Source organism: Pseudophryne corroboree, chromosome 1, assembly GCF_028390025.1.
Source record: "Pseudophryne corroboree isolate aPseCor3 chromosome 1, aPseCor3.hap2, whole genome shotgun sequence".
NCBI classification, from domain to species: Eukaryota; Metazoa; Chordata; class Amphibia; order Anura; family Myobatrachidae; genus Pseudophryne; species Pseudophryne corroboree.
The window spans coordinates 634,389,906-634,398,539 of NC_086444.1; positions in this window are offsets into that span (position 1 = coordinate 634,389,906).

An 8,634-nucleotide genomic window follows, 5' to 3' on the forward strand; every position below is an offset into this window, starting at 1 on the left:
CAGCTTGTACCAGAGTGATGAGAAGACTATGGAGAAGGAAAGGAACTGCTCATGATCCAAAGCATACCACCTCATCAGTGAAGCATGGTGGTGGTAGTGTCATGGCGTGGGCATGTATGGCTGCCAATGGAACTGGTTCCCTTGTATTTATTGATAATGTGACTGCTGACAAAAGCAGCAGGATGAATTCTGAAGGGTTTCGGGCAATATCTGCTTATTTCTCTGGCAGGGTCCACAGGTTATCCACAGGATAACATTGGGATATGCTGGAGCGACAGCGGTTTTGCACCAAACGATCATGAGCTTTCTGGCCTCCCAGGATGCACCGGGCTTGTCCATATAATCCCGCCCACCGACTGTCAAATCCGTTTTGTTTGGTGCGGCAGGAGCCGGTCCATGGTCACAGGGCTGCTGTGTTTGGTAGCCCTAAGCTTTATTTGATTTATTTTTATAGTCTTACTATGTTTTTTGAGTGATTTTTCCTAACAGCGTCTTACACGCATATTGGAAAGAGTCGCTCCAACAACTCTCCGCCGGGTCGCAACAACGCTTACCCACTGTACAAGTGCTGTCTCGACGGGTGTCTGTGTCGGATGTTACTAGCAGGTCCAGCAGATGTTACCAGGCTGTGGCCGGAGCACGGAGAGAAGGTAAGGCATCGGTTCTGCTTAGAAGGGGAATACAGTCACATGCGCACTGTTTGGGAGGAGACTACCAAACAGTAGCTGGCGTGCCACCACCACGGGTGCTCTAGCGCTAGGCTTTAGGGATCATAAGGCGCCAGGATTAGTTTGAGGCTGCAATCCCTAGGGTTGATGTCAGCAGTGGGGAGTCAGACGCTCTCCTGGTCGCCCCTCCCCCTAATTCATGACCCGTTTCTGTGCGTCTCCCGCCATGAACTGATTGCCTCACTTCTGTCTCAGACACTACCACGAGGGGGCTTGGTCACAGCATAGGCTGCTGCATCTGTATACACTAAGGTTTACCGCTAAGACTGGGTCGCAGACATGAGCGTCTGCATGCACTAAAGTTCACTGAGCGTCTGTCCACTAAAAATACCGGAGCGGCAGTGTACACTAGTAGCGTCTGGATCTACTCAGCGGTTGCTAAACTTATTGATCAATCCTGGAAGTGGGGTGAGTCTCCCTGTATCCCACTCTACGGAGTAAGGTTTATACAGCACTAAATTTCTATCTTCTGTTGTTAGTATGAATAGCTAAGTTTAGTGCCTATTGCATATGAGTTTTGTACAATACTGTGGTTTTCTCCGCAATTGCATCGGAATACAATAAAATGACTGCATAGAACAGTAAACAGTAAATGTACGCCTACATACTTGAAATGTGTTCGTAGTTGATAAAATGCTCATATGACTAATATATATGACTAATATATAACATGTGACTGACTGTTAGTGTGATTGCTGACTTTAGTGTTTTTCTTCTGAACCTCAATGCTGGTGCTTGGGTTGGGGTCAGATTGATATCACTTTTATGCATATAAAGTGTTTTCAGTCTCAGATTGTGTAGTAAATGTGTAAAAGCTGATTATCATGTCTAAGAGCGGCAAAGGTGACGAGGTTACATTAACAGTAACACCAACACTCAAAACATGTTTATCCTGCAAGGTGGGGTTAATAACTCCAATCTTTGGCAAATGAGGGGTTATGTGCAAATTGTTTTTCGTTTCAGTAGATTACAAGGCAGATCCCTGTTCAACAACAAGTAGATCCACCTTGGGCCATGTTTACACATACCCTATCTAGTATAGCTGACAGGTTGGTCCCTGCAGCTCCAACCGCAGGAATAGGGTACACTATTAACCCATACATGCAGCTCCCATCATATGGTATAGCCCCAACAGCTTCTACAAGTCCACAAGCTGATAAACCAAGGGTAAATATATCATAAAATTCACAGGCTACACAGGATGATACAACAGATGATGACTCCATATACTCTACTTCACCATATGAAGAACAAATGGAGGGTTTTAGCTCAGGAGCAATGAAGGCTATTCTGTCTCTAGAAGATTCAGCTGAGCCAATAATTAAAACTAAAACACCTGTGTATAAACGTTCCAAAACAGTTAGGGTTGAGTTTCCAGGGTCAGAGGAACTGCCGGAAACCATGGAACAACCTTGTTCTATGCCCAATAGGAAATATAGAATTTAAAAAAAAATGGGATTCTTGCTACCCTTTTCCAACTGGGGACTATTTAAAAAGAGAAGTGCCTCCGAAGGTAGATATACACGTCATTCGACTAGTGCGAAAATCTATTTTACCTTTGCCATCTACGTCATTAAATGATGTCACAGACAGAAGAGTTAATGGTTTTTTGAAAAACCTATTTTCTCTGTCAGGGGCAGTCATAAGGCTGGCTATAGCCTCAGCCCGGATGGCAAAAGTGGTAGTTGAATGGGCTCAGCACCTACTAGGGAGCAGGAATCTCATATAGCCCATATGAAACAGGCTGCGCTATTCCTAGAAGAAGCAGCAATGGATATGGGTACGATTGCTTCTAAAGCATCAGTCTTAACGGTAGCTGCACGCAGAGCAATTTGGCTGCATACATGGAAAGCTGATTCAGAATCCAAAAAGGTTCTGGAAGCTTTGCCTTTTGTTGGAAACATTCTTTTTGGTAAGGAACTGACAGACATTCTGGAGTTAGAAGCAGAATCCAAGAAGGTCAGGTTTCCTGCCAGTTATAAGCCTAAGGGTTCGGTATTTCGGTAGCAGGGTAAAACAAAAGGTAAAAATGAATCAAAGAAAACCCAGTACAATAAGCCTGGTAAAGCAAAGAGGCAGTGGGCCACTAGAGGGTCAGCTTCCAAACCAGAGCAGAAACCATCAGCCTGATGGTGTGGGCCTCCACTTGGGGGCCTCCAAGGTAGGGGGCCGTCGTCTTCAGTTTGCACACATATATATGGCAGCAGTCTACAACAGACGACTGGGTGCAAGAATTGGTATCTCTGGGTTATGTTTTCCCTTTCAAGAAGCAGCCTCCTCGAAGGTTTTTTTGCACCAGCTCATCTCGCATAGAGGCGAAGGCCAGGGCCCTGCAAGAAGCAGTTCAGAAATTGCTTCAGTCCGGGGTAATTATTCCAGTACATCTGGCACAACGGGGGTGGGGGTTTTACTCCAACCTATTTTTGGTCCAGAAGCCAAATGGGTCATTTCAGCCCATCCTCAATCTCAAAATGTTAAACAAATACATTTGGGTCCCAAGGTTCCACATGGAAACGTTACGCTCCATAGTTTTGGCCATGGAACCGGGGGGTTACATGGTATCTCTGGATATACAGGATGCTTACCTGCATGTGCCATTAGCATTGTCCCATCAGTGTTACCTCAGGTTTGCTATCCTCCAGCAACATTTTCAATTCCAGGCATTACCCTTTGGGTTAGCCACAGCCCCCAGAGTGTTTACCAAGATCATGGTGGTTATGGCAGCTTATCTCCGCAAGCAAGGGATAAGGATTTTCCCATACCTCGACGATCTCTTAATCCTGGCACAATCCCAGGAATTGCTCTTGAGCCATCTCCAACAGACAACGTGTCTACAGAAACACGGATGGCTCATAAATTGGGCAAAGTCGTCTCTTGATGATTCACTTAGGGGCTGTATTGGATTCAAGTCTGCAGAAAACATTTTTACCTGTGGAAAAGATATGCAAGGTACAGTTAATGACTCAGGAGTTGTTGCATAGTCGAACAATATCAGTTCACACGGCAATGTGATTGATGGTGTCAACACTCGACATGGTGGAATATGCACAATTCCACTGAAGACCTTTGCAACATCTGGCTCTAACCAGATGGAATGGAGTACATCAGACAATAAAGAAACAAATGATGGTACTTCCAGTAAAGGTAAAAAGGTCATTAGCCTGGTGGCTTCAGACATCCTATCTAGACAAGGGGAGACCCTTTTGGATATCAGATTGGGAGATCCTGACAACGGATGCCGGTCTTCAGGGCTGGGGAGCAGTGTCCGGAAAATTATGGTTCCAGGGACAATGGACCACAGAAGAAAGTTGCCTGCCAATAAATCTGTTGGAACTTCGGGCCATATACATGGCACTGATTCAGGCAAAGGACTTTCTGCAAGGAAAACCAGTCAAGATCCGCTCAGACAATGCAATGGCAGTAGCGAACCTCAACCATCAGGGAGGAACTCGCAGCCAAAGAGCAGTGAAGGAGGTAAGTCACATACTAAAGTGTGCAGGCATTGGGGGTCATTCCGACCCGATCGCTTGCTGCACTTCGCAGCCGTGCGATCGGGTCGGCACTGCGGCGCATGGCAGTCATCGTTGCCTAGCGATCGCCTCTAAGACAAGTGGTCGCTAGGCGGGAGGGGGCTGAACGGCGGCGTTTAGCCGCCGTTTAGGGCGAGCAGTCCGGCCAACGCGACGCAGCTGCTGCGGCCAGTGGGAGCGACGAGTAACTCCCGGCCAGCCGCAGGAGCTGCACTGGCCGGGAGTTACTCCTCAAATACAAAGGCATCGCCGCTGTGCAATGCTTTTGTGTTTGTGCTGGGGAGGGGGGGGGGGGGCGGCACAGACATGTGGGGCGGGCTAGCCCTGTGCTGTGCGTCCCCCCGCATGTCTGAGTTAACTATCGTAGCTGTGCTAAACTTAGCACAGCTACGATCAACTCGGAATGACCCCCATTGTCTGCAGTATTCGTTCCCGGAGTTCTAAACTGGGAAGCGGACTTTCTCAGTCGACACACCGTTCAAGCAACCGAATAGGCTCTACACCTGGAAGTATTTCAGACTGTAGTGGAAAAGTGGGGTTTGCCAGAGAGATCTCATGGCGTCCCATCTGAACAACAAAGTTCCTGCATACGGGTCAAGAACAAACGACCCCGGAGCGATCCTTGTGGACGCACTGTCAGTGAAATGGGACTTTCATCTGGCTTATCTGTTTCCTCCAATCACCCTGTTACCCAGGGTGGTGAGGAAAATAAAACAAGCAAAGGGGGCCGTGATCCTAATACCTCCGGCTTGGCCCAGAAGGCATTGGTACATAGATCTGCAGAGGATGTCGATGGATGCTACAATTCTGCTCCCTCAACGGCCATATCTACTGATACAGGGTCCTTGTTATCACAGGCATCTGGATCCTGAAGTCAAGAGGTTTTTCACAACAGGTCATTCAAACTATGCTTAGAGCAAGGAAGCCCTCCCCTGCTTGCATTTATCACTGAATATGGCAAACCTATATTCATTGGTGCAGTGAAAGAAGTATAGATCCAGAATCTTAGATTTCCTTCAGGCAGGAATGGATAAAGGTGGCTTCCTTGAGAGGTCAAGTTTCAGCATTGACTGTATGGTTTCAAAAGAAAATTACAACTTTACAGGATGTGCGTACTTTTTTCCAGGGAATGCTGCGCATTCAACCACCTTTTGTTCCTCCTGCAGTGCCTTGGGATTTAAGTCTGGTCCTCAAAGCCCTTCAAGGGGCCCCATTTGAACCACTTAAAAAAAAAAAAAAAAGTGGATCTCAAATGGTTGACGGCGAAAGTACTCTTTCTACTGACTATGGCATCAGCTAGAAGAGTATCAGATTTAGGAGCGCTGCCATGTAAGTCTCCTTTTCTGATCTTTTTTCTAGATAAAGCAGTTCTCAGATCTAAGTCTGGTTATCTTCTGAAGGTGGTCTCGAAGTTTCACCTTTAACGAAGAAATTGTAGTCCCGGCTTTTCGGGTATCGGGACTGTCTGCGGGAGAAGCGTCGCTGGACGTAGTCCGTGCGTTAAGAATCTACGTAGATGGTACCAGTGCCATCAGAAAGACATTCTCTCTTCATTCTCTACGGATTTCACAAGAGAGGGTGGCCTGCTACTAAACAGACGCTGGCAAGATGGCTTCGAATGACAATTTCAGAAGCATACTCTCAAGCTGATCTCCCTGTTCTGGCTCATGTCTCTGCTCACTCTACACGTAAGGTAAGTCCTTCATGGGCAGCACAACATGGTGCTTCAGCAGAACAGATATGTAAGGCAGCCACATGGTCTTCCATTAACACATTCATTAGACATTATACCTTGGATACTTTTGCCCCTCATGACGCTGAATTCGGGCGAAAGGTTCTCCTGTCTAATCAGGAGGGTCCCCACCACTAAAAATTGCTTTGGGAAATCCAAATGTTATCCTGTGGATAACCTGTGGACCTTGCCGGAGAAATATACATTATGGTAAGAACTTACCGTTGATAACGGTATTTCTCCTTTGTCCACAGGGACATAGGAGGCACCTGATTTGAGAATATTTATACTCACTAACCTCTTCCCTCTTGTGTGGAAGGGTGTGCATGTGTGTTCTTCTCGCCTGAATAGGGTATAATGCTCCTGCCTAAATGCTTTGGAAACAACTGATTTGACTGAGTCGGTGGGTGGGATTATATGGACGAGCCCGGTGCATCCTGGGAGGCCAGAGAGCTTATGATCGTTTAGTGCCAATCCGTTGTTGCTCCAGCATATCCCAATGTTATCATGTGGAAACCTGTGGACATAGGAGAAATACCGTTATCAACGGTAAGTTCTTACCATAACGTATATATTCAGTCAAATGCTTCAGAACTCATTGGATGGCGCTTCACAGTGCAGATGGACAATGACCTGAAGCATACTGCGAAAGCAACCAAAGAGGTTTTTTAAGGCAAAGAAGTGGAATGTTATGCAATGGCCAAGTCAATCACCTGACCTGAATCCGATTGAGCATGCATTTCACTTGATGAAGACAAAACTGAAGGGAAAATGCCCAAAGAACAAGCAAGAACTGAAGACATTTGCAGTAGAGGCCTGGCAGAGCATCACCAGGGATGAAACCCAGCGTCTGGTGAGGTCTATGCGTTCCAGACTTCAGGCTGTAATTGACTGCATAGGATTTGCAACAAAGTATTAAAAAGTGAAAGTTTTGATTTAGGATTGTTTAGTTTTATACCATTAGTTTTGGTCCCTTAAAAAGTGTGAGGCACACATAGAAACCGTTGTAATTCCTACACCGTTAACCTGATTTGGATGTAAATGCCCTGAAATTAAAGTGGAAAGTCTGCAGTTAAAGCCCATCTTGTTTTATTTCAAATCCACTGTGGTGGTGGTGGTGTATACAGCCCAAAACATGACAATTGTGTCGATGTCCAAATTTTTATGGCCCTGACTGAAATTAAAATCGCAAGGTTAAATCTCACTGTGTGTGCACCTTTTTTTTTTTAGAATGGCTGAGGTGGATTTTCTAACATACTCCATTAATAAAGGGGGTATGAAGGGGTAGTTTTTTTTTTTTTAACCCAATTCCATCAGAATATTCCCACCAGTAGATACAAATGTCTGATCCCAAGGTCTTCAGCTGAGGCAGTTACATCCTCAATAACCATACTGAATACAATTCTTCTATAGCACTGTAGGAGTGAATTTGATTTGGCTACCTTTTATTTAGAGAAGCATATGCACAAGCTAAGGAGCCAATTTTCTCCTGCAGCTCATAGGGGAGACTGAAGTCTTCTTACGATAGGGAAATAGGTGGTGATAGGAGCCGGCACTTTAAAACATTTTGCTAGGACAGGCTCCACCCCCTCCATTTTTCCCCCAGACACCAATCTTAGAATGTGCCCAAGGGAGTCTGTACCCTGGGCTTAGTCTCTCTAAAGGGGGACTTTTTATTTTACATTTTTCTTTGAAGCAGACAGCGGTATGCCTGCGGACTCCGGGAGGAGACTTGGCAGCTCTGCATGCAGTGCACCCCAAGTCTCTGGCCAGCGTGACTCTGCCCCGGGGACCCGCCGTTCTGCTTGCGGCTAACATTACGGGTCCATGGCTGTGCCGCAGCACCCAGAGGAGGAATGGAGAAGTGTTTCCACCCACCGCAGCAACGCCTGTCCGCATAGACCGGCCGGCGGGAGGGGATCATCAGCCGCACTCGGACTGAACACTTCAAACAGCCCGCCGCAGACCGCTCGGCGGAACAGGAAGGGGGCGGTGCTACCCCCACACATAAGAACTCCAGCATTCTCTCGCTACAGGCGCCATCTTCTAAGGCTGTGGATCAGGCTCCATTGCTCAGCGTCCACGCTGTGACAAGTGACCACCGGCACTCCTTCCTCATTAGCCCTACTGCACTAAAGGACAGCGAGTCCTTGCGGTGAAAGAGGGAGCTGTTTACTAAGGGAGGGTGATTTAGGCAATTTTGGGTCTAATTGGCAGGGCTCGTCCCCCTCTATTGCCCCCCCCCCCGATACTCTGGTGTAAAGATGGCAACTAAAGCAGTTTCTAAGGGCTCTCAGAAACTTTTTGCCTGCAGACAGTGTAAAGAGAATTATACACAGGCTCACAGGGAGGATGCTTTAATCTGTGAAGCATGTGAGCTTTAGGCTGAGGCGCAGACTCCTGAACAAATACAGGAGCCTTCTCCAGCCTGGATGCACTCTCTTACAACAGCCATGACCGATCTTTCATCTGAGCTGGCACATTCCCGCAGAAACAGGGAAAAGTTGGGCAGACAGGTCAACACAGCTGAGCCGGCATGGGCCCAGGGGTTGGCTTGGTCTGTAGACATATTGGTCCAGGTAGTCGGTTCTTCGTCTACTATACCGGCACCGTCTCCTTCTAAGAGGAGGTTTGTGTCTGCAAT